The following is a 25,551-nucleotide window of genomic DNA, read 5'->3' on the forward strand; positions in this document are numbered from 1 at the left end:
GTATCTCCCCGCCGGCCCCATCCTTGGCGTCTCATATTCTGATACGAATAATTTGCTGCCCTCAACAAGTGCCTGCTTCCATCTGAACGCTAAGCTTCTTTCTCTCTGGGTACTCTTGTGCCTCTGGCCCCAAACCACTTTGCTGGGGAACACGGATCAGCAGGAAAGCCGTAGCCTCCCCCAGTCTGACCATACATTGTCCACAGAGGAAATCAGATGTCATTTCTGCTTTTAGGCATTAAACATAGCAAGTGATAAGGAGACAAGAATCAAATTGAGAAAGGGGGGAAACTTCCACCAAGGAAACTCAGACAGAACATACGGGGAGGTTAATTAGCAAAGATAAGAGATGCATGGAGATACATTCTAGGGCTGGAACGGACCTAGAATTTAGGCATTTGCCATTGTTTTCCTCTGGTGCCTTTAGCTCTTAGTGCCAGCATTTTGGTCGTTTCCCCCTTGTATTTTAAGAGAGCTAATTCATACAAACCATTTTGCCTGCATGGCCTCATCCTCCTCTTAACAATGGTCTTTTTGTCATGAGAAATCAATTGATTCCATAGGAAGTTGCCATTCTTAAGGAAATCAGCCCTGAGTGCTCCCTGGAAGGACAGATCGTGAAGCTGAGGCTCCAATACTTTGGCCACCTCATGAGAAGAGAAGAATCCTTGGAAAAGACCCTGATGTTGGGAAAGATTGAGGGCACTAGGAGAAGGGGACGACAGAGGACAAGATGGTTGGACAGTGTTCTCGAAGCTACGAACATGAGTTTGACCAAACTGCGGGAGGCAGTGCAAGACAGGAGTGCCTGGCGTGCTATGGTCCATGGGGTCACGAAGAGTCGGACACGACTAAACGACTAAACAACAACAGGAAGTTGCTATAGACACAATTATACCACTGGCCTGCCTAATTCAGTAATTCCCATGCTGATGAGCAGCAACTCTCTAGGGCAGGGCTTCCCAAACTTGGGTCTCCAGCTGTTTTTGGACTACAACTCCCATCATCCCTAGCTTGCAGGACCAGTTGTCAGGGATGATGGGAATTGTAGTCCAGAAACAGCTAGAGACCCGAGTTTGGGAAACACTGCCTAAGGCTATGGATAGGCATTTCCCCAAAACTTGGCTGGAAATGCCAATGACTGAACTTGGACCGTTGTGCGTGCAAAGCACTGAGCTATATCCCTTTCCCATGAGTCAATGGCACCTTCTACATGCTCCATGTGCCCTCTGCATCTACCACTAATTGTGTCATGTCAACTCGTTAGCTTATTTACAGTGCTTTTCAGGATCAGCAGTCCCTAGCTACAAGTGTGTTGTAGGGGCACAAGCTATGTACACAAATTAAAACGACCTTTCTTCAAACTGGAGATGAGATGTGATTGCCTCATGTTAGGGGTAGATCTTCATCTTTAACTACTTGCTCCTAGTGAATGTTAGATCCTAGATAATTTTAGATGTATTATGAATGAATGTGGGACATGTAATTGTGGCCTTCTTGGGATAATTATTTGTGACTGAGTAGTAATTACTACGGCAGACTCCCAAGCACTGTTTCTCTGTGTGCCTGCGAGACATATCCCTCTACTCCCATATTCCAGCCATGCAACAGATATATTTCCTTGATGCTCACATTTGCCTATTGAAGCAAAGCGGTCCTCTCATTTCAGCCAGCCTCCTTCTGTCTTCACTTCCATAAAGACCAAATATATGTTAATGAATCACAGGTGTTCATCCTTTACTCAGAATGAAAGTATGCACCCCTTGTTTTGAAGCTTTAAATATTAGGGGTGGAATCCAACATAGAGCTAAGGCAATAATTCCATCAACTCCTAAATCTGTTCATCCAATCCCCTTGAAGCAGATTTTAGGAAGGGCATGCGGGAGGGAGGGAGGGAGAAAAGTCCTGTTGCACAAGCAGAAATCCTTGCACGGATGGGACTTGTTAGTAGAATACCACCCTAGGGGTCTGCATTGACCACAATATCTGCCTTACATTTGGGGAAGCATCTGGAAGCAATCTAATCTATTTCAGATCCACTGCTGTCATTCCAATTCAATTTGTTATTCAGGACTATATCCGAGTTGTTTAATCTGAAGCTGAATCTAAAAATGACTATGGGTGGAATTTAACTTCATGCTTTTCAAAGCATTCTGACTGCATAAACATTTCAGCTTGCCAGACGGAATGATAATAGAATAATAGAATTGTAGAGTGGGAAGGGACCTGGAGGGCCAACTAGTCCAACCACTTGCAATGCAGGAATCTCAACTAAAGCATCCATGACAGGTGGCCAACCTTTGTTGAAACACCTCCAAGGAAGGAGAGTCTTCAACTTCCCAAGGAAGTCTATTCCACTGTTGAACAGCTCTTAATATTAGAAAGTTCTTCCTGAAGTTTTTAGCGCACCTAATTCTGTTTTTTGGGTCTGCAATGTTTTTCGTGAAGAAATGGGGCAACTGAAAATCTCCTCCCATATTGTCCTTCCTCACATAATCAGCTACAGTGGAAATTCTCCTGCTGTCCCTGCCACTTTTGAACATTGTTCATTAGTACCAGATCAAAAAGGAAGGACCTGCTGGTTAAGTTAGGCTCTCTCTCTTTAAATGGCATGTTCAAATTATTCTTTGCACTGCTTGTGATTATTAACATTGACACTGCTGTCTATTGCTTTGATTCTCAGCTGAGGCAAAACACTCTCTAATATATTTCCAGTGGCTTCATTTGCCCCTTATTATTACAAAGCCAGACTAATTTCTAAAGCCTTATTGTCAAAAATGAACAATACACTGAATCTTTATAAACTCCATCCAATTAATAAAAGCACAAATCAGTTCCATGAAATGCAGCTATTGAGTGTCCTGTGCCTTTTATTTGTTATTATGGTGAAGTTTTGATTTCCGTAAAAAAAATGGAAAACATTTACTGCTTTTCACCAGTGATTAAGAACTCAGCCTTCAAACCCACCAAGTTCATATAGAAGGAATGTTTAGATTTTTGGTGTGTGTGTGTGTGTGTCTCCATATGCTTTAGATTTTGGCTCCAATTGGAACAAATATATTGTCATGAAGAGTTGAAGTGGATGGAAAATGTAATATCTACCCCAAGCATCAGAACCAGGAAACCCCAGGCCTGGGGGCCAAATGTAGCAATTTAATATTTTCTTTCTAGCTCATGGGACTCTTCCTAGGCCACTCACTGGCCCTGCCTCATTACTGCAACTCCTGTTTTTGCCTTGTTGGAATGTATCCTTGAACTGCAATAATGCCTCTTGCATGCCTGGTTGGAAGATAGAAAGCTGTACATGGAGATGTGTGTGAAGACACCTCTGACCTCTGCATGGCTGGAATGCAGCCAATGGTACAAAAGCCTTCCTTGCAGCAATTGTCACAACTTTGGGCAGAAAAAGGTCATGGGTTGGATCCTTAGGCTAAAGCTGAGGGTGTCCCACCCCAAATCCAGGATAAATCTCAAGGTGCCCCAGTAAAGGGGTTCAAGGTAGGGCTCTGTCCAAAAGCTTAGCGGGGGCTAATGGGTCAAAGAGCATTCCTGAATGGCGCCCTGATTGGATTTCCCCATTAGATGTGTGTCAACGTGGGTCTTCTTTCTTCAGGATTGACCTTGCTGGAGCAATCGAGCTGTCTGATTCAGGATACGTACCCATTACTTATGCCAAATCTGACCTACAAATCTGTAGGGTTGCCATATTTTGAAGAGCAAAAAAGAGGACAAATTTGCTGACCGGTTTTAACTATGGATTGCTATGATGAGACTACTGATGAAAAAGAGGGTGTGTCCTGAAAAAAGAGGACATATGGCAATAAAGTTGTGGCCATTTCAATCCCAAACTGGGTGTCATATTTTTTTACAGCGCACACACTGGATTTGCAGCCCCATGAACATTCAATGAAAAGCCAAACTGTGACAAAGAGAGTATCTGCTGTAGAGTCTGCACTAGTCAGACCTCATCTGGGGCACTATGTCCACATCTGGGTCTTGCCTTTTCATACGGATATATGGAACACAATGAAGGCACTTGGAAGGCAATAAAGATGGTCAGTGGTATAAAAAAACAAGCCCTATAATGAAAGCTTGAAGAAGCTGAGCCTTATCCCTATTAATAGATCATTGTCCTTATATTATGCTGCTGCCTTGAACTTCCATTTGATGGGAAGGCAAACTAAGTATCTTCTACAATGGATCTTGATCCCAGGCCTTTATTTATAGAGTGAAATCTTAATGAAATCTCTAAATGATGATAAATGTGTTTTACTGTTTGATCATCTAGATAACGGAAACAGGTGCTGCTCTAGAAAACCTGTGCTTACTTATAGTGTGTGCCCTGTGTTTCCTTGACTAAATTTCCTTAGACTGTTCCCTTAGAATGTCAGAGAATGAGAATGAAAAACCTTTCCCCCAGGATTGTGACCCATTTCTCAGCGTGACAATACAGCTGCATATGTAGGTTATCAGTTCGTAGGGAAGATATAATTAGGGAGTGGAATAGGCCTTGATTATTTTTCTTCTAACATTGATTGACTACGACAGCATATCTTGGTAATATTTATATTGCAGTGAAACCCAATTACTTCCCATTTTACTCATCGACAAGGTTAGGATGACATAAAGCATACAGTGACATTATAAAGGGTAGGGCAGCAAGGACCATGCAATTGCATGCTTAATTTCTTTATCATAGTACACAGGGGAGATTCTCTGCACACAAGTGCCAGTAAACGTACCGTATTTGTATAGCTATTGCCGCATTAATGTTGGGGAATAAACCATATAAAATGCATTTATTGGAGAAAATTACTGATAAAGCTTAGAATGCACTGTTTGTCCCTTAAAACATGAGAGCTCACCCAGCAGTATTAACTTCCTTCCTATAAAGCCAATTTTAGGTCTGATTGGTAGAAGTGTCTGAAAAGGGAAGACTTTGACACTGGATAGTCACATGGCAGGCTCTGAAGTTTAATGCGGATCTCCAGTACAGCCAAGCAATGTATAGAACAAAATACTGGATTGTGTGGGTTTCTAAGTCCCATTTACACATTTCAAACTTGGATTGTTCAGTTGCCCCTTCCCATTGGGAGCCAGGAAAGTTCATCTGCTATGCTCAATGCGGGCTGTAGTTACATTTCTACAATGCAGATGCAGAGAGGGTAACCTCAGGATTGTTACCTGAGATAACCTTGCCTGCATGAACGGGGCATTTTAGGGTGGCTGAGATCTTATTTAGAAGTTGGGCTGTACAGAACAGCTGTGCTTATGTTTACGTGCTAAGTTTCATCCTCACATTTTTCATCTTTTTTCAAAAATAAACACAAAACTATGAAAACTTAAATTATGCTGATTCACCAGATGATTTTTGATTACTGCGTACAGGCAATTTTCTTAATTTACAGATTTTTCCTCCTCTCCTAAGTGTGTTTTACTTTTAACAGATGTTGAGCAGATGTTTTTACTGAGACCAGATGGGAAGAGAGTCTTTATATGGCTAATTATTCAGCATGCCAAAAGCGCCTGTTCCATAACTGGAGCAGCATATTGAAATAATATTTATTCCTATTCCGAAGACACACATTTTATACAAGGGCCATAATCTGAATTATACCTATATTGCTAGGACATTTATGATTCCATGAAGGCCAAGTTACTCTTCTGTACTACATCTGCAACATAACTAACTAGCATAAAACAGGAAAGGAATTTTAGCATGCTTATTTTTAACTTTAGACCTCATGTAGAATTGATGCTTTTGAATTATGGTGCTTGAGGAGACTCCTGAGAGTCCCATGGACTGCAAGAAGATCAAATCTATCCATTCTTAAGGAAATCAGCCCTGAGTGCTCCCTGGAAGGACAGATCCTGAAGCTGAGGCTCCAATACTTTGGCCACCTCATGAGAAGAGAAGAATCCTTGGAAAAGACCCTGATGCTGGGAAAGATTGAGGGCACTAGGAGAAGGGGACGACAGAGGACAAGATGATTGGACAGTGTTCTCGAAGCTACGAACATGAGTTTGACCAAACTACGGGAGGCAGTGGAAGACAGGAGTGCCTGGCGTGCTATGGTCCATGGGGTCACGAAGAGTCGGACATGACTAAACGACTAAACAACAACAACAAAGGTTGGCCCAATGAGTGCTTAGAGGGAGGGGAGAGAGTGGGTGAGTTGCCTTCCATGTGTGATTATTCTGTAGAATAATCAAGGATATTGAAGGATTGCCTGCTTCCACATGAACCAAGGAACAAACCCACAAGCATAACAGAGGAGCATGCCAGAAGCAAAGGTCCAAGGAAAAAAACAAAGGTTACTTCTGTCATAGCAGTTAGGACATATACCAGACCTCAGGAAGAACTTACTACAGTACTCAAGCAAGGCTTAAGTGAAACAGGAAGCTCTCCTACCATATTATCTGGGCTAGGACTATCTATATGGTGGACAACGTTGTTGTGCTTTCATGATGATTCTGCTTATTTTGATATCAGAACAGTTGTGCATGATCCTGTTTCCATCTCCAAAGGTATTGAGGCAGACACACTGCTTCCTTTCTGATCACTGCATGTCCTGCAGCTTCCTGCTGATATCCTGCAACTTTTTCTATCACAAATGCTCTCAGGTGCTTGTTTATTTTGCCCAGCTCTGGTTCCATGACAGTGCAAGCTGGCCTTTCCAGGTGGCAATAACTGGAAAGCATCACAGAACAACTAATAGAGTGGAATGACATGTGGACAGTCCAGCATAAATCCACCATGAATGCACGATTATCACAACAATGGCATGCTGTGGAATCTAATCACCCCCTCCCCCCCAAAACCACCCCGGTCTGGAATGATGCTTTGTTGGCAGATACTGCAATGTGCAGTTTAGTGGCTTACCACATGGGGCAAGCACACACAAGCTCTAAGGTTCCCAACACCATCTGGTGGTAAACAATGCCACAAACGTTTCGACAGATACCAAATTACAGTATCCATGTTATTATGGGTCAAGTGGCCAAAAACGTCTGGATTACCTCTGGCACACAGAACCGCTCTCACACGCCATGCTATGGAGCGTTTGAACTTCCTGTTGAAACTATTGTGGACCTTATATTTCAAGGGAAATGTTTATGTAGTCCGTGGCTGTTTGTTGTGCTTCAGCTTTACAGAGCGCGTTTTCATGAGGAAAGCGCTGGGAATAGAAAAAGAGCTCACTCAGACACGGAGCTTTAAAGCACGGACCTGTGGGGCAAAATGTAAGTGCGGATAAGCCTTTAAACCTGACATTACACTAAACTAACCATTACGCCACTCTAGCTTTCTCCTTCCTAACCTGGGAGTCATTATAATTTAAATTAATGGGACTACATGGTTCTTCGTATTAAGAAATTATCAAATGCCTAAAAGGAATTGTTCATATTCCAAAGAATATTATCTTTTATATTCTTTGCTTGAGAGATGGGAGCAGTTTTGGGTTTCCTCAGTTAACTTTAGATGTCAAACCACAAGAAAGAAACAGTTTTAAAAGATTGTTTTTCTTCTTCAGTAACATGAAGTCATCTCAGTACCTATGCTGCCTCACCAAGATTTCCCTTTCTCAGTCAGGTGGTACATTCCTTGTTGTCCCCCCACCCCGATTCAAGTCTAATTTAAGACCCAAATCTAAACATGTATTACTGCTGCTAGATTGTTGGTTTGTGGGAAAACATCATTGCAGGGAATGTTATATCCTTTGGACGTAATGCTGTGCCTTTCTCCCTCTAGGGTGATTACTGCTGAAGGGTATAACATTCCCGAAATCCACTGACTGCCAGACAGCAGCTTTTATTGTGTTGATCTTTAGATCGGAATATGAACAGTGGACAATGCTGGTTGTGAGCATATGTGCAGCTTAAAGAAGTGCTTCTCAGAGTGTGAAGTGGTCTATCCTTGAGAAGCCCAAGCAGTTGTCTGAGAACGTGCAACCTCCGCCACGATTCCTCACAGCAGAAACCATGATTGGGCTACAAAATAGATGTTGGCATTGAGCACAGGCAACTATGGAGTGATAGTCAAACACAGTGGATAAGTTTGTTGCATAAGCATTATTATTATTATTATTAGTGTTAAATTGGGAGGGAGGCAAAACAAAATGTGGGGCAGAGTGAGTGCAAAGCACAGTGATGAATATTTGCTCATCCATATTAGGATGACGTTATTTGAGCTTTGACTCTGGGCGGTGATTTTCAGTAGAGATTGGGAACCTCCAGATGTTGTGGGACTCCAACACCCAACAGCCTCAGCCAGCAGGTCAGGGTTGAGGGGAGCTGTAGTCTAACAACTTTTGAAGCACCAGAGGCTATTCACCCCTGATTTACAACATTTGACTCTCATGTGCTTCGAGGCTCTGTTTCCTAAATCCACTTTAGACCCTCCTGTAAAATCTACCCATGTAATCTGTCCTAAAGTGGAGAGCCAGTGTGATGTAGTGGGTAAGAGCGGTAGACTCGTAATCTGGGGAACCGGGTTCAAATCTCCACTCCTCCACATGCAGCTGCTGGGTGACCTTGGGCTAGTCACACTTCTCTGAAGTCTCTCAGCCCCACCCACCTCACAGGGTGTCTGTTGTGGGGGAGGAGGGGAAAAGGAGATTGTTAGCCGCTTCGAGACTCCTTCGGGTAGTGATAAAGCGGGATATCAAATCCAAACTCTCCTTCTAAATCCCGTTTGGACATATTCTTGCAGTCACTCGTGCAATTTGCTTCTTGTTGCTCACCACTGATGTCCAACAGAGGACTGAAGACACAGAGAGTGAGTCCCATAGTACTTCCACAGGATGATCATCCCAAATACAACTCTCTAGATGTTGCTATCCTCAGCAAGCACTGCTTTTGAACATGAGTTTTGAAGAATGTAGATCCCACAGCTTTTGTTTCCTCCCAGTGAGTTAACATAACCGGCAAACACTTTCACACACTCCCGGCTTGGCAGCTGATATTCTTCATCCTCTTGGAAAAGCAGAGAATGACAACACCAGGTCAAATGGCAGGTGTGAAAAGGAGCTGGGACACAGTGGGTGTCTGTAAATACAGTGCTTATATAAATAAATCTCTCGTGTTTTAAGGCTTCCAGTTAAAAAAAGTCACAGTGCTTGCTAAGAAAAAGCCTGGTGCTCTTTGGAATCTAAAGAATGTAGCATGTAGTAAAGCACCAAAGTGAAAAATAAATAAACTTATTCATAAGAAGAGTTTAAAACTTCAGTGCGTGCACATCCACAGCTATTTAAAAGCGTAGTTACTTACACATACTGGAGCAGAAAAATAGAAAATAAATTTCCCAGTTATTCAAATGCAATAAATGTAGGGAGTGGGACAGGGAAGCAAATAAATGTCTCCAGGTTGGGTTTTTAAAATGAGAAAGATACAGTGGTACCTCTACTTACGAATACTTACAAATGTTTCTACTTATGAATGGAGCTCCGTCCGCCATCTTGGATGCGGTTTAAATAGGATTTTTTTCTACTTACGAATTTTTAGATAGGGTTGCTTCGACTTACAAATTTTTTCTCCCAATGCATTCCTATGGAATTCGACTTACAATTTTTTTCGACTTACAAATGTGTGTTCGGAACGCATTAAATTCGTAAGTAGAGGTACCACTGTACATTAGAAATACCCCTCTTGGGATAAAATATGTATAAACGCACATATTTTAACGTGAATTCTTGCGCAGATCTTTTTTAAAAATCCATTTGCAGATTACCATGGAAATAGGACCAAATGGGTTTATGAATGAATATACATGAAGGTGACACACTGATCTGTCCATCACTATGGGGGAAAAATAAGGCTGGGCAAGCTCCCTTCAGCTCAACTGGAAACTGGGCCAGCAATTGCAGCATTGCTGAAGAATGATCAGAGGAATGGTGCTCAATTGGTAATAAGTCTGAACAGTAGGAGCTGAGGAAAATCCAAACCAGGTAATTACAAGCTTCAGCAGCAGCACTATTAAGATTTAATATTCAGGTATAGTCACATTTCCAGAAGTCTTCCAGCTGGTGAATAGATGGTGGCGGTTCTTCTTGGGGTATGTCCCGGGCCCACACTGTTCTCTAGCTCCTCCTATTGGAGTCATGGTTTTGATTCAAATAAGCGAGGTAAATCAACGGCAGCATCTTTGCCTCTGCAGCTCAAAGTTCTCTTTGCCAGCCTTGATCAACAATGAAGACTCCAATCACAACCGTGCCTACTCAGAAGTAAGTACCATTGAATTCACTGGGGCTTTCTCCTCCACAAGTGGGTTTAGGATTGCAGCCTTTGTTATGAACGGTTTCCCTCGCGAGGCTGTAGACTCTTCTTCCTTGGAGGTTTTAAAGCAGCAGTTCGATGGCCACCTGTCATGTATGCTTGAGATGGGAATCCTGCATTGTAGGGGGTTGGACTAGATGATCCTTGGGATCCCTTCCAGTTCTACAATTCTACGATTCTATGAAGCTGCTTCAAGAGAACCTATTGATCTCTTTAATTCTTCTGTTACAACTAGGGATTGGGGAGAAAATTGACCCAGTTCACATGTAAAGGCAAATCTATCAGATCTGCAGTCTCCAAAACAAATATACAACTGATGGATTTTCATGAGGATTTTTTAAAAATATATTGCAGCAGGAATGTGGAGAACTGAATTTAAGATTGGACAAACGAGAACTGAAATTGGCAGATTGTACTGTACTGTCCCTTGTCACAGCATTCTTTGAAGGGATCTGTACTGCCAAGATCTGTTCTAGAAAAGTGATTTTGGACTGTTTGATCTTGATAATTTAGATGAACAGCTTGAAACAGAACCTGGAGAGCATGTGGAAAGAATCCCCTTTCCCTGCTCCCATGCCAGCAATAGCTATCCATTCTATGGCAGAACAGCAAACTGAAACCAAGTTGCAATTTTCCAAAACACTACATTTTCTCCTCGTTTCTGAGAGGCCGCAGAGTGGGGCCCAGGAACTCCCTGACACCACTTGATCTCCACCTAGGAAATCTGCCAGGGAGGAACTCCCCTTTCCAAAGGAATATACAAGAATAAACACCAGATGGCTGGACTGGTAATTTTCTTTTAAAATACCACTCAGAAGTTATTCGCACATAGCCATTGGTGGTGAAACAGTGGGAACGAACTGCTGAGATGAGCAAACAAACCAGAGCCTGTGTGGGAAAGAGGAAGGAGGAGGAGGAAAGGAAAATGACCCTGACACACAAACACACACACCATGCTTCATGTTTAAGAGGAAAGATTGGGGGAAGCAAAGGGCTGGGAACATGGGGTTTTGACTTCTTGGAGAAGAGTGAAATACCCCTGAAAATACAGGACAATAATATCTGATATAACAGTGTCTGAGCGTCTCATCAGACACAGGAAGGTAATTAAAAGCACACTGAAAAGATATACCTTCCAAGGAATGTGACAAATTTTATGCCATTTGGTTCAGTTGGATTACTTATGCAACGACATGGGCATAGACCACTGGGCTCTCATGGAAACCTTTAGGAGGACACTTTTCAAAGGTAGAAATGACTGATGGAATCACTTCACTAGCAGAGAAGTGCTGGAGATGTAAAGAGGTGGAGGGAATGTTCTTTCATATGTGATGGACTTGTAAAAGGGTGAAAGAGTACAGTGGTACCTTGGAAGTCGAATGGAATCCGTTCCGGAAGTCCGTTCGACTTTCAAAACGTTCGGAAACCAAGGCGCAGCTTCCAATTGGCTGCAGGAAGCAGAGGCGTAGCAGGGTTTTTTTTTTGTAGAAAGACTTGCATTGCAAAAATAAGAGCACTGATTACACATATCTGCAAACAACAACACACCAATAGCAGGGGTGTGTGCAATCGATGACAGATGGGCGGGCTAACAACGACCAACTCGGTGCTAATCGGGGGGTGCAAGCACCACCAAACACGTCTCAGAGAGACAGGGTGAACAGCAGCAGCAGCGGACGCAGTGGGAACAAACCACCCACCGCCAGGCCCCGGTGCAGGGCGCCCCTCAGGCGGCTGGGAAGGAGCCGGCGCATGAGCTGCTGCTCTGCTGACATCCCTCCGCTGCTGCTGCTGCCGCCGCCAACTCTGCCACTCATGACACCAGCCCAGCCAAACTCCAGCCTGCCTGCCTGCCTGCCTGGACGACAACGACGTGCCTTCCTTCCGGCGGATGCGCGACCCAATTGCCTGAGCCACGAGGTAGTGAGCCAAAGTGAGGGAAGCCAGGAGACATTACAGCCGTAACCCTTTGTGCACTGGGCTCCAGGAGGCAGAGTGGGAAACGCAATGGCCCGCTGTTGAATCTGCGCAGCGTGTGCGCCGGCGTCATGCGGGCCTCCAACTCCCATCATCCCCATGTCAGGATGACAAATGCTCAGGGATGATGGGAGCTGGCCGCTGTGGTTTATAAAATAGGGGGGATGTTAAGCAAGCACACAAACACACGCTCTTGAGTTTTCCTCCCCTCTAAAGAACAGCAATATCATATAAACTGAAAGGCAATAAATCGGGGGTCAGAGTGCCGCCGATCTGGGATGTCAGTGCCACCGCGGAAATACACCCAGTCAGGATTTTGTCACCCCCCCCCCCTTTGGGATGGCACCCGGGGCGAACCGCCTCCCTCGCACCCCTCACGGCACCCCTGGCAGCCAGCTCCTGCAGCCAATCGGAAGCCATGGAAGCCCTGTCAGGCGCTTGGGTTCCATTGAACATTCACAAACTGCAACAGTCACTTCCAGGTTTGCAGTGTTTGGGAGCTAAAACGTTTGACTCGCAAGGCGTTCAGGATCCAATGTACAACTGTATTGGGAAATGATCTATAATAAATTGAAAAAAATGTTTTAAAGTACTTTCCCACCCAAAAACCCAGAGTCCTTTCTCTTGGGTATAATTCAGACTGAAATTCCCAGCTGCCAAAAAAGCTTATTTATGTGTGCTACTACTGCAGCCCGTGTTTTGTTAGCCCCAGAATGGGAAACAAGCGAGGTCCCAACTAAAGAAGAATGGCAGCTTAAGGTGACAGAATATGCACAACTTGTAGATTTAATATATAGAATAAGAGAACAAGAAGATTGGAAAACGTTTATTGAATATATGGAAAATAATTGTGTACAGCTGAAAACACTGGCAGCATTAAGATAAATTCAACAGTGTAAATAAGTTTTGATGGATGCAAGAATGGAATACTGAATGGTACAGTTTTTGTAAAATATGCAGGGATTTATGATATGTAAAATGAACCATGGAAAGAGAAGAAGGGAAGTCATTGATATCTTAAGGATGTAAAATGAATATTTTATATTGTAAAACAGAACATTTAATAAAATCTATCTGTCTGTCTATATCTATCTATCTATCTATCTATCTATCTATCTATCTATCTATCTATCTATCATCTATGAGAATAATTTCACTAGAACTGGCTAAAACAGACCTCTTTCTGTTTGTATGGTATCATGCTGTGCTGTATTGTTTGATATTTGAAAAATGAATATTGTTTAGTCGTTTTGTCGTGTCCGACTCTTCATGACCCCATGGACCAGAGCACGCCAGGCACTCCTGTCTTCCACTGCCTCCCGCAGTTTGGTCAGACTCATGTTTGTAGCTTCGAGAACACTGTCCAACCATCTCGTCCTCTGTCGTCCCCTTCTCCTAGTGCCCTCAATCTTTCCCAACATCAGGATCTTTTCCAAGGATTCTTCTCTTCTCATGAGGTGGCCAAAGTATTGGAGCCTCAGCTTCATGATCTGTCCTTCCAGTGAGCACTCAGGGCTGATTTCCTTAAGAATGGATAGGTTTGATCTTCTTGCAGTCCATGGGACTCTTAAGAGTCTCCTCCAGCACCATAATTCAAAAGCATCAATTCTTCGGCGATCAGCCTTCTTTATGGTCCAGCTCTCACTTCCATACATCACTACTGTACTGGGAAAACCATAGCTTTAACTATACAGACCTTTGTCGGCAAGGTGATGTCTCTGCTTTTTAAGATGCTGTCTAGGTTTTTCATCGCTTTTCTCCCAAGAAGCAGGCGTCTTTTAATTTTGTGACTGCTGTCACCATCTGCAGTGATCAAGGAGCCGAAGAAGGTAAAATCTCTCACTGCCTCCATTTATTCCCCTTCTATTTGCCAGGAGGTGATGGGACCAGTGACCATGATCTTAGTTTTTTTGATGTTGAGCTTCAGACCATATTTTGCGCTCTCCTCTTTCACCCTCATTAAAAGGTTCTTTGATTCCTCCTCGCTTTCTGCCATCAAGGTTGTGTCATCTGCATATCTGAGGTTGTTGATATTTCTTCCGGCAATCTTAATTCCAGCTTGGGATTCATCTAGTCCAGCCTTTCGCATGATGAATTCTGCATATAAGTTAAATAAGCAGGGAGACAATATACAACCTTGTCGTACTCCTTTCCCAATTTTGAACCAATCAGTTGTTCTATATCCATTTCTAACTGTAGCTTCTTGTCCCACATAGAGATTTCTCAGGAGACAGATGAGGTGATCAGGCACTCCCATTTCTTTAAGAACTTGCCATAGTTTGCTGTGGTCGACACAGTCAAAGGCGTTTGCATAGTCAATGAAGCAGAATACAGTGGTGCCTCGCTAGATGAATTTTATTCATTCCACGGGTCTTTTCTTATAATGGAAAATTTGTCTAGCGAATCCTATAGGAATGCATTGACCTTTTTTTATTTTTATTTTTGCCCATAGGAACGCATTAATTGAATTTCAATGCATTCCTATGGGAAACCGCGATTTGCTAGATGAATTTTTCATAAAACGAATTCGTCTAGCGAGGCAACCTCCGCTCGAAAAATCCTTTCGTTAAGCGGAAATTTCGTTAAACAGGGCATTCGTTAAGCGAGGCACCACTGTACAATACTTTTTTAAAAAACCTGATAATCCTCTTCTGAATTTGAACCAAATGAAGTTCAATGCTCTTGGGACCATGTTGTGCTTTGTCTAGCCTAGAACATGCCTGGATCACCTGCCTCTATGGGTTGATGGGCATTTGTGTAAGACCACCCTAAGACACCAAGGAGTGTTTTGTGTGTCTGTCTATTTTGGGTATAAAGTGTCGGGTACCTCCTCCTCCTTGTTTAGCTGCTTTCTGTGGAATTCTCCAAAGCATATCATAAAATGCTGAATCTCTCTCAACCATGCTTGTCTCCATTAATAATTTGTTGTGCTTCTAGGTATAGTATAACTTACAGGAGTAACAACAGCGACCTGCAGTGCTTTGGATAAATACTTTGGTGGACACCCTCCATATGTGCTCAGCATGCAGTAACATGACTTTTAAACTTTATATCATATTTCTAACATGCTGGAAAGCTAACGCCTGAAAATATTCATTCTCTAAGAAAATAAGGTGGGAGTGTTCCAATGTCTGTAATATTACTCATAAAAGCAGCTCTTAGCAAAGAAAACATGTTTCAGTGTTCAAAAAATGGAATGGGTTGTATTCGATGTTCATTTGAGCCAGAGTAGATCTATTAAAAATTAATAGGCAGGATTCATCTAACAAAACCCATCAATGGATTCCTGGTTAAAGGCCTTCCTCTTACCAGTGGGGCTTTCCCCCTTCTTCTTCTCCCCTCCTCAGATTGATTGGGGGGTTTAGGAGAAACCCCAGAACAGCGCCAGGTGGACCTTGCAATCCCTTCTCTTCCCTTGTGTGCTGTATTGGGGGTTATCCTGACCCTCCTCCCCCTGAGCCAGTCTTGGAGTGCGCAGGGGAAAGAGATGTGGGAAAGATGTGTGGTATAAGCTGAAGTCCTTCTGACAGGACTGGTGAGGTAAATGCTGAGACTTGCCGCATTTACTTGTAGGGATGGGTGAGTACGTCAATTTCGGTGTTTCTCATTTTTGCAAGCTGAAATTCAGATCTCTTGAAAATTCGCCAGCATTTTAGTGTGAATTGTTCCCAATGCAATGTAATTTCTGTATGCTGTTTTCACTAATACAGTGGTACCTCGGTTTAAGAACAGCCCTGTTTACGAATGATTCGGTTTACGAACTCCGCAAAACCAGAAGTAGTGTCATGGTTTGTGAACTTTACCAGGGTCTAAGAACGGAATTTGAATGGTGGAAGGGCACCGGAGGTGGGAGAGCTCATTAGGGAAAGCGTGCCTCAGTTTGAGAATGGTTTCGGTTTAAGAACAGACTTCCAGAATGGATTAAGTTCGTAAACCAAGGTACCATATGCATTCATGAACATACTTTGCCCAAGTATATGCATTTTTGTGCACACTACATGACTAGGGCATTAAATGTCTATGGCCATGATACCCTGAACACACCCGGTCTTGTCTGATCTTGGAAACTAAGCAGGGTCAGGCCTGGTTAGTAGTTGGATGGGAGACCGCCTGGGAATACTGAATGGCTTTGGTTTTTCCTCCTTTAAAAGAACTCAGGATAGCTCAGTCGGTAGAGCATAAGACTTTTAATCTCAGTGAAACTGCAATTCGAAGAAGCAGTTTGAAGGGTGGTTGTGTTGTGCTTTGAGATAGTTTCAGAGACCGTGGATTTTGCATGTAAATGCAAATTGAATCAGATTTCTCCCCTATTTACAACCAAGTGTAAATAGCCTAGGGCTTGCCAATCAGAAGGTCGGCGGTTCAAATCCCTGTGACGGGGTGAGCTTCCATTGCTCAGTCCCAGCTCCTGCCAACCTAGCAGTTTGAAAGCACGTCAAAGTGCAAGTAGATAAATAGGCTACAGTGGGAAGGTAAACGGCGTTTCCGTGCACTGCTCTGGTTTGGCAGAAGCGGCTTTGTCATGCTGTTCACATGACCCAGACGGAAAAACTGTCTGCGACAAATGTTGGCTCCCTCAGCCAGTAAAGCGAGATGAACGCCACAACCCCAGAGTCGTCTGTGACTGGACCTAACGGTCAGGGGTCCCTTTACCTTTACCTTTAAATCTTATCATGCATAGGATTAGGCTGCCTATGTTGTAAAAACAAGTGTTAGCTGAGTTGAGAGTGTTTTATTTTGAAGTTGTTGTGTGAAACAAAATGAATAATCTGAGGTTCAAGGCTACAATCCTTCGCATCCTTTCCTGGGAGTAAGCCCATTGAACATAGGGGGCTTGCGTCCATGAAATATTCATAGGACTGTAGTATAAGAAGTCTCACCCAGCTGAAGAGACACTAAAAATAGACCAACTGAAATGAATAGGAGTTGCCAAATAAGTACTGTCATTCCTCTCCACGGCTAGTATGTGTGCCGAAGAACTGATTGCATATGGCGAGATTCCCTTTTAATTAGAATCTTGCATTTGGGGGCCATGCCAATTTGACAGAGCACACACTATTTTTATTTAAGTGGCTCCAGATGTCTTCTGCCCAGTCTTAAGGGGCTTCCCTTTGAATTTTCTATTAAAATATAATGTAAGCAAATGCAAGCAAGTTGTGGTTTGTGTGTGATAAAAATGGACACGCCGTATATATTTCTCATGCACATCTGACATGAGAGTCAGGAGGTTGCGTTTTAGCCAGAGTTTCCACTGTAATGTGTTGCCCGTATTTCCTCATTAATGTCCTGGGATTCCCAAGGGGGCTAACTTAAAATATTAATAATGCAACATAGTCTTTGCTTGCTATGATTGTTGCATGAGAGGGAGAGAGACGGGCGGGAGGATGTATGTTCTTCTTTGCTCCAAATTAAAATCTGTATTGGGAAATAACTTTCAGGGCCATAATGCTTGCCTCACAGAGCCACTGAAATTCCTTTTTCCAAGATGAGAGAGCCCCATTTCAGTATCATCAACCTGAGCGGTGTCCAGGATATGAGAACTGAGATGTTTGGCAAATCAGGAATAGGCACCATGGTGCTACGTAATGCAGGGTTTCCCAAACTTGGGTCTCCAGATGATTTTGGACTACAACTTCCATCATCCCTAGCTAGCAGGACCAGTGGTGAGGGATGATGGGAATAGAAGTCTGGAGACCCAAGTTTGGGAAACCCTGGTCTAATGGAAAATGACTCAGATAGTGTAGCAACATGGCCGCAGTTTATCTTATTTTTAAGACGGCACATAAAAAACGAGCTCATTGGTTGAAATGATATTGAAAGGGGAAATCAGGAGGGTGGAATCTCTTCACAATACTTTGAGGTTATTTCGAAGAGCTGAGGCAGGCAATGGCAGAGGTTTATAAAGTTGGTGGAGAGGCATTTTTCAATTATTCTTCCTCTCTTGTAACACCAGATTTTGCAATGAGTCGTGCTGGCAGCAACAGAATGGCAAAATAACACCGTTCCTTGAACAGTGCTTAATTAATTTGTGGATATATATATTTTGCCACAAAATGTGGTGAGGACACCGAATCAGATGCCTTTAAAATGGGAGGAGACAGATTCATGAAGGATAAGTTAGTAGTAGCAGCAGCAGCAGCAACAAGAGTTAAATCAGGCGTCGGCAACGTTTTCCGGCTGTGGGCTGGAGAATTCCCACGGACTATTGTCCATGGGCCGGACATGCGCAGAAGCTATTTCCAGTGCTGCGCTGTCCATGTCCGCAGCGCTGTAAATCACTTCTGTGGCTGCGCAGATGCCAGAACTCGCGCTTGTGCAGAAGCGATTTCCAGTGTCTGGACATGTGCAGACGCGGTTTCCGACATCTGCGAAGGCGCAGGCGCAATTTCCAGGGCCACTCGGCGAGTCCCCGTGCCGCGCTGTGCCGGTTTAGCGCAGCATGCAGGGGACTCGCCGAGCAGGCGGCTCAGTTCACGGGTGGTCCGTGGGCTGGATAAACAGCCTTCGTGGGCCGCACCTGGCCCATGGGCTGGACGTTGCCGACCTCTGAGTTAAATGCACCCTCCGGGGTCCAAGGCACTGTATCTCATCTCCTCCCAACAAGCTTTCATTAATGAAACAGCATGGTGATACAGCATGATGGCACACAGGCAGGAAGGTGAGTGAGCAGCATGTGTGGCAGGTGGCCCAGGTGAACTGTTGGGGGGGGTGCTTCACAGAACAGTTTGGCAAACCACTCTGTGATACGTCTGTCCCTCTCCATTAAGCTTGGCTTAGTGAGGAGGGGCAGGCTCCTCATAAAACAGCTCTCTGAAGCACCTTTGTCCTTGTGGCAGGATTGGGATAACCTTTGAAGGAAGTGGGTTGGGGTGAGCTGTGGGGCAGCAACATAGATACTTGAAGGGAGATGAGGGGAGGTTCGAGTGAGCTGTGGGGGGAGACGTGAGGGGTAAACAAGGAGGGGTTGGCCAGGTATGGGGTTGGCAGAGGGGATGGCTGCCTTGAGTCTGTATGAAATTTAAGATTCTTAAGAAATTTAACAAGTATTAATTAAGTAGAATAGTAACACAACCTTCTGGAAATACATGATAAATATCCTCTAATGACAGTTCTTAGGAGTTTCTACGCAGTCCTCCAAGCTGTGTTTGATTCATTAAAAAAAAATTTTTTTGGGATACTCCTAAAAGTCTTTTTACACCTGCAATAATGCAAGATCTCATCCATTTTTAAACAAATATTGCCGAGTGAGTGCTGGTGCACTGGAATCACACAGGAAGAGGGAGGAATAGACTCCCTGGCACAAAATTAAAAGTAAATCCCCCCCAAAAAACTTTAAAAAGTTATATATCAAATGTGTGCCTATCAGCCTGGAAGTGAAATGGGGTCACTTCCAAATAAGATAGTAGCCTCTGCATATATGGGACAATTCCTAGGCATTTTTTTAAAAGCAATTTTCTTACATTTTTACCCTGGCTTTCTTCCATCATGGACCCCAAAGAGTTATACATGTTGGATTTTGCAGAAGGGATCAAATTGCAAACTGGAAATTTAGGTTAGGGCAATTAAAGTGAATTGTTGGTGCAACAAACCACTAAAAGCAAATGCAGAAAGATAGAAAAAACACGACTTTTTTGCGATTAGGAAGATGACAGGGAAATGCACCAAAAAGTGTGGGATTGGTGGGAAGATGTCTCACCTTCTTGCAAACAAATCAGGATGAATGCTCATTGTTGTGTAGCTTCCTGACAAATGAATGAGAATGAATGTTCAACAAGGAGAGGGCAGAATATAACCTCCATGCAAGCTTTGTGTTAGCTTATCAGTCTGAGTGCTCAATAAAGTCGAGGAGCCCTTAATCATGCAATCGGTTCTGAATTCCATGTTATACAGGTATTGTTCCCTACGGCTCAAGAGGCACAACCCACTGACTGACAATGGACTAAAAAAAATGCCAATAAAAGAAGCTCATTGCTTCATCCACAAGTTCTCTTTTATGCTAGCTCAAAATGAATGATTAGGTAGTGTTTCTAGTTGCACAAGCTTCCTTAAAAAAAAAAAATCTCCCTAATGTAAGGTCCTGTGGGTAGTGTTAAAGGACACTCAATGCAGCTGCAATGTTTACTCAAAAAGAGGAGGCTCTTTTCCTACGAGTGCACTAGCATTGACCTCTTGGATCATGCAGTATAGATGTTGGCGTAGCAAAGGAGCATGTCGTTTTAATGTGATATCACATGGTTTGGGCCAGACTGTGGAACTGTAGTTCTACTTGGTAGCAAGGCTACTCTAAAATGTAAATGCTACAGCTGCTAAAAATGGTGTTAAATAAATCTGAATGACCCAGAACATATTCTTCTCGTTAGACCAAGGTCTCCCTAAGTCATCTTCAGCCTGCTGCATACAAGTGCATTGTTTCCTTTGCAAAACAGACATAACAAGTATAAGAGCCAGCTCTAGGGGCCTGTGGGTGCTTGGGCACCCACAATAATATAATTGTGGGGGCCGGGCACCCACAAAGTCAATGAGAAAAGCCAGCAGGTGGCAGCGGCGCTGCCTCCAAGAGAGAAGCAAGATGGTACCCCTGATAACAAGGATGTTCATCATAGACTCGTAGAATTGTAGAGCTGGAAGGGATCCCAAAGAGACGTCTAGTCCAGCCCCCTGTAATGCAGGAATCGCAGCTAAATCATACATGACAGTCATCCAGCATCTGCTTAAAAATTTCCAAGGAACTCCAAGGAGCCAGCTCCCGAGGGCGACTGTTCCACTGTCAGGCAGCTCTTACTGTCAGAAAGTTCTTCCTGATGTTTAGTCAGAATCTCATTCCCCTTAACTTGAAGCTATTGATTCATGTCTTCCAGAGCAGGAGAAAACAAGCTTGTTCCATATTCCATATGGCAGCCCTTTAGATATTTGAAGATGGCCTTCAAATAACTCCTCTCAGTCTCCTCATTACCAGGTTAAACAACATACCCAGCTCCCTCAGCTGTTTCCTCATAAGACTTGGTTTGAAGACTCTTTACTAACCCTTCCCCAGCCACACCTCTATTTTGCATCCTGCTTGAGTTGGATGTGATATGCACATCCTGGCTGGAATGTGCAATTGAACTAAAATAATAGAATCATAATAATAATAGAATCAACCTTGATGGCAGAAAGCGAGGAGGAATTAAAGAACCTTTTAATGAGGGTGAAAGAGGAGAGCGCAAAATATGGTCTGAAGCTCAACATCAAAAAAACCAAGATCATGGCCACTGGTCCCATCACCTCCTGGCAAATAGAAGGGGAAGAAATGGAGGCAGTGAGAGATTTTACTTTCTTGGGCTCCTTGATCACTGCAGATGGTGACAGCAGTCACGAAATTAAAAGACGCCTGCTTCTTGGGAGAAAAGCAATGACAAACCTAGACAGCATCTTAAAAAGCAGAGACATCACCTTGCCGACAAAGGTCCGTATAGTTAAAGCTATGGTTTTCCCAGTAGTGATGTATGGAAGTGAGAGCTGGACCATAAAGAAGGCTGATCGCCGAAGAATTGATGCTTTTGAATTATGGTGCTGGAGGAGACTCTTGAGAGTCCCATGGACTGCTAGAAGATCAAACCTATCCATTCTTAAGGAAATCAGCCCTGAGTGCTCCCTGGAAGGACAGATCGTGAAGCTGAGGCTCCAATACTTTGGCCACCTCATGAGAAGAGAAGAATCCTTGGAAAAGACCCTGATGTTGGGAAAGATTGAGGGCACTAGGAGAAGGGGACGACAGAGGACAAGATGGTTGGACAGTGTTCTCGAAGCTACGAACATGAGTTTGACCAAATTGCGGGAGGCAGTGCAAGACAGGAGTGCCTGGCGTGCTATGGTCCATGGGGTCACGAAGAGTCGGACACGACTAAACGACTAAACAACAACAATAGAATCATAGAATTGAAGAATTGGAAGGGACCACAAGGGTCATCTAGTTGAATCCCCTGCAATTCAGGAATCTTTAGCCCAGCATGGGGCTTGAACCCACTGCCCTCAGATTAAGAGCCTCATGCTTTACTGATGGAGCTATCCTCTCATTTGCCTGGGTGGAAGAGAGATGGGTGTGTGAAAGTGTGCATAGAAGCTAGTTTGCAACAAATGGTAAAATTTATTTCTGTTGCTCCATCCACTTTTGCTGCCACTAACATGTGTCTCCCCCCCCCCCCCGAAGATTGCGCAGGAGGAAATGTGGCCCTCAGGCTGGAAAAGGTTCCCAAACCATAGACTAAACCATGCCAGGCAAGTCTTGGAGGGGAACCAAATTGTGTTCCATTGCAGGCCCCTTAAATTACATTCAAAATAGCTTGGCCAATGTTCGATCAGGCTTAGAGTTCTGCTGTGATTGCTGAACGGAATGACAATCAGCATGTAAAATTAGCAAAGGAACATTTTGCTTGAATCTTGGGAATACGTAATCCCCTTCTGATGAGCTACATTAGCTAATCTGAGCTCTGAGGTAATTTCCCCTGTGAAATGGTAGAAAGATAGGATGGGGGAAAGCTGGACACGCCACATGTAATCAGCCTTCGAGCGCTGCCCACAATCAAGGTTTCTTTCAAGCTATTAAGCTCCCATTTGTTTGGAATGGCGGGTCTGCAGCAGCCCATCACATTACAGCGCTTGTAAAACTACCTTCAAAACTCAGAAGGTTCAATTGACAGCCTCTCCCCATCCATTTCTATAAAAAAAAACTATGGTACTTGTGTTCTGTTCAAATCTCCTCCCTGAAAAGAGAGAGAGCTATAAATCACAAGAGATTATGATAGCAGGCTAATCTGATGGCATCACAACTCTGCATCCCATTCCCCCTTCTAATACATTGTGTTTGCCCAGCAGCATCCAGGTCCCAAAAGCTATCTATCAAGATTAAACAACATCAGTTCCCAGGGCATTTTACACCCATTATTTTACTGATGAAAACCCCTCAGATCTAAGTCAACTTCCACCAGTTTCTTTAATAAGTGGGTGAATGCCATTTTGCTCTTTTTCTCCTAATCCGCTACCCCGCTGAAAGCTTGTCCATGCATGGAAGAGGGACTTTGCCCATTCATTTGATTATCCTTAAATGCCTTTGATAAGGTTGCTCTGACTGACATTGACACCTCATTAATAGAACATGATGTTCTGTCCAGCTACTTTAAAGGACCGATTAAGCTTATATCGGTGGTGCTGTGGGTTAAACCACAGAGCCTAGGGCTTGCCAATCAGAAGGTAGGCGGTTCGAATCCCCACAACAGGGTGAACTCCCTTTGCTCGGTCCCAGCTCCTGCCAACCTAGCAGTTCGAAAGCACGTCAAAGTGCAAGTAGATAAATAGGTACCGCTCTAGCGGGAAGGTAAACGGCGTTTCTGTGTGCTGCTCTGGTTTGCCACATGACCTGGAAGCTGTACACCGGCTCCCTCGGCCAATAACGCGAGATGAGCGCCGCAACCCCAGAGTTGGTCACGACTGGACCTAATGGTCAGGGGTCCCTTTACCTTTAAGCTTATATCAGCTGAAAACTGCACAGTAACATTACACATTTATAGTGATTGCATTCAGGCGGGCATCCAAGACTTCGACTGGACCAAAAGCAAAAGCATATACTGTATTGATGAAGAAACAAATCATTCCTAATAAGTGTGGCAATTGGTGTCCACACAGGTTCACACTTCCCAGCATATATCCTTTGGCTGTTGTTAGGCTCCAGTTTTCCCCAAACCCTGCCAGAATAGCTGACAGAAATTTCGAATGATGTCATTCTGCAACATCTGGAGGGCCACAAGTTCCCTATCTCTGGAAAATGTCTGCCACAATGGCTTTTGTGGTCAAATTCTATCCCACTCAGAATATAGCTAGCATTCTATAGAGCCTGTTAAAGTGTAAATAGAAGCATCACTGGAAAAAATAAAGTTTTCGGAAGGATGACTTTTGTATCGAGGAGATGTGAAAAAAGGGTGGCATTTTCTCTGCAAAAGTCCTTGTCTCCTACTTATTTCTTATGTGAGTGATCGATATATTTAGTGTTTCAACAATCAGGACATGGTTCATATTTCACCCTTAGCTTGTTAACTTTATCAGCCCACCAATGTGCATTAAGGGAAGTAGTACTCCTCATCTTCAACCACATGCCAGTGATTTTTCTAGTACGTTTCATAGATCTGATTAAATCTGGCTCTTGCCAGGGGCCCTTTACAGCCTTATCCCAAGCATGTTTACTCAGGAGTAAGTCTCACTAAAATGGCATTGGCTCTGAAATCAGTTCCCTCCCATGCGCTGGCAGAGTTTGCCAGTGTAACTGTGATGCTAGTGGTAGCCTTTTGCTCATGTTGCTTGTTAATTTTTCCACCTGGGTACGGTAGCTTTAGGCTGCATTGGCACCAGATGGTTTCGAAAAGACCCCTCTCTTTTTAGGAGGTATAACTTGAGGATAGGATTACTCTGCAAAAATCTCTTTTATAATTATTGCGGTTCAATTTGTTGGGGGAGGGGAAAGCCTCACATGCCGTACTGTAAACACCATTAACGACGTGAGGATTTTAGTTTAAATCATGCTTTCGATCACACAGTCTAATAAGCATAAAAGGAAAATAGCTTCTAATTTTGCAGCCGTCTGGGATTTGCATGCCCTGTTCTATTACCCAAAGGCATAATAACACTCATAGCAATTATGATTATGGAGAGGGATTCAAAAACAGCATAAAAGGAATCTGAATTAAATTCCATCAAGTGCACAGATTGCAAGGGATGCAGATGTTCTTGGTAGAGAGGGTGAATTGCCCATAAATACAGTAATCATATTTTTATGTAAAATAATTAATGTAATTCATGGAAATGATCCTGACCACACACTTCTTTCATCCAGCTCATTTGTGCTGAGCTGATTCTTCTCTTCATGGCTGATTTAGCCCATTCTACTATGATTACTTTAAAATGGAGTCAACTATGGACCACCTTCCTATTATTTCATTTTGTCACACAATTCCAGTTTTTTGTTTTTTTTGCACTAAACTCTTCCATTTCGGATCGGCAAGCATAAGATTGCTGTACATAAGAATAAATTACGGTGCCCTGGAATAAAGCACCTGTACAGACATTTTGGGTCTGCTTATTAGGGTGGCCATGTTCCCTGCTATACAGATGGGAGTCCTTTATTTGGAGGGCTGACCAGTCCTCGCCTGGTTTAAAGATAACCATAAGAAGAGAAATCAAGGACCTTGAAGCTGCTCAGCCACAAAGAGCATGTTACATGAGGCTCTGTGGCACCTATGATATATGGTTTATTTACACACATATACAACCTGA

This window comes from Zootoca vivipara, chromosome 5, assembly GCF_963506605.1.
Source record: "Zootoca vivipara chromosome 5, rZooViv1.1, whole genome shotgun sequence".
In the NCBI taxonomy this organism is placed as follows: Eukaryota; Metazoa; Chordata; class Lepidosauria; order Squamata; family Lacertidae; genus Zootoca; species Zootoca vivipara.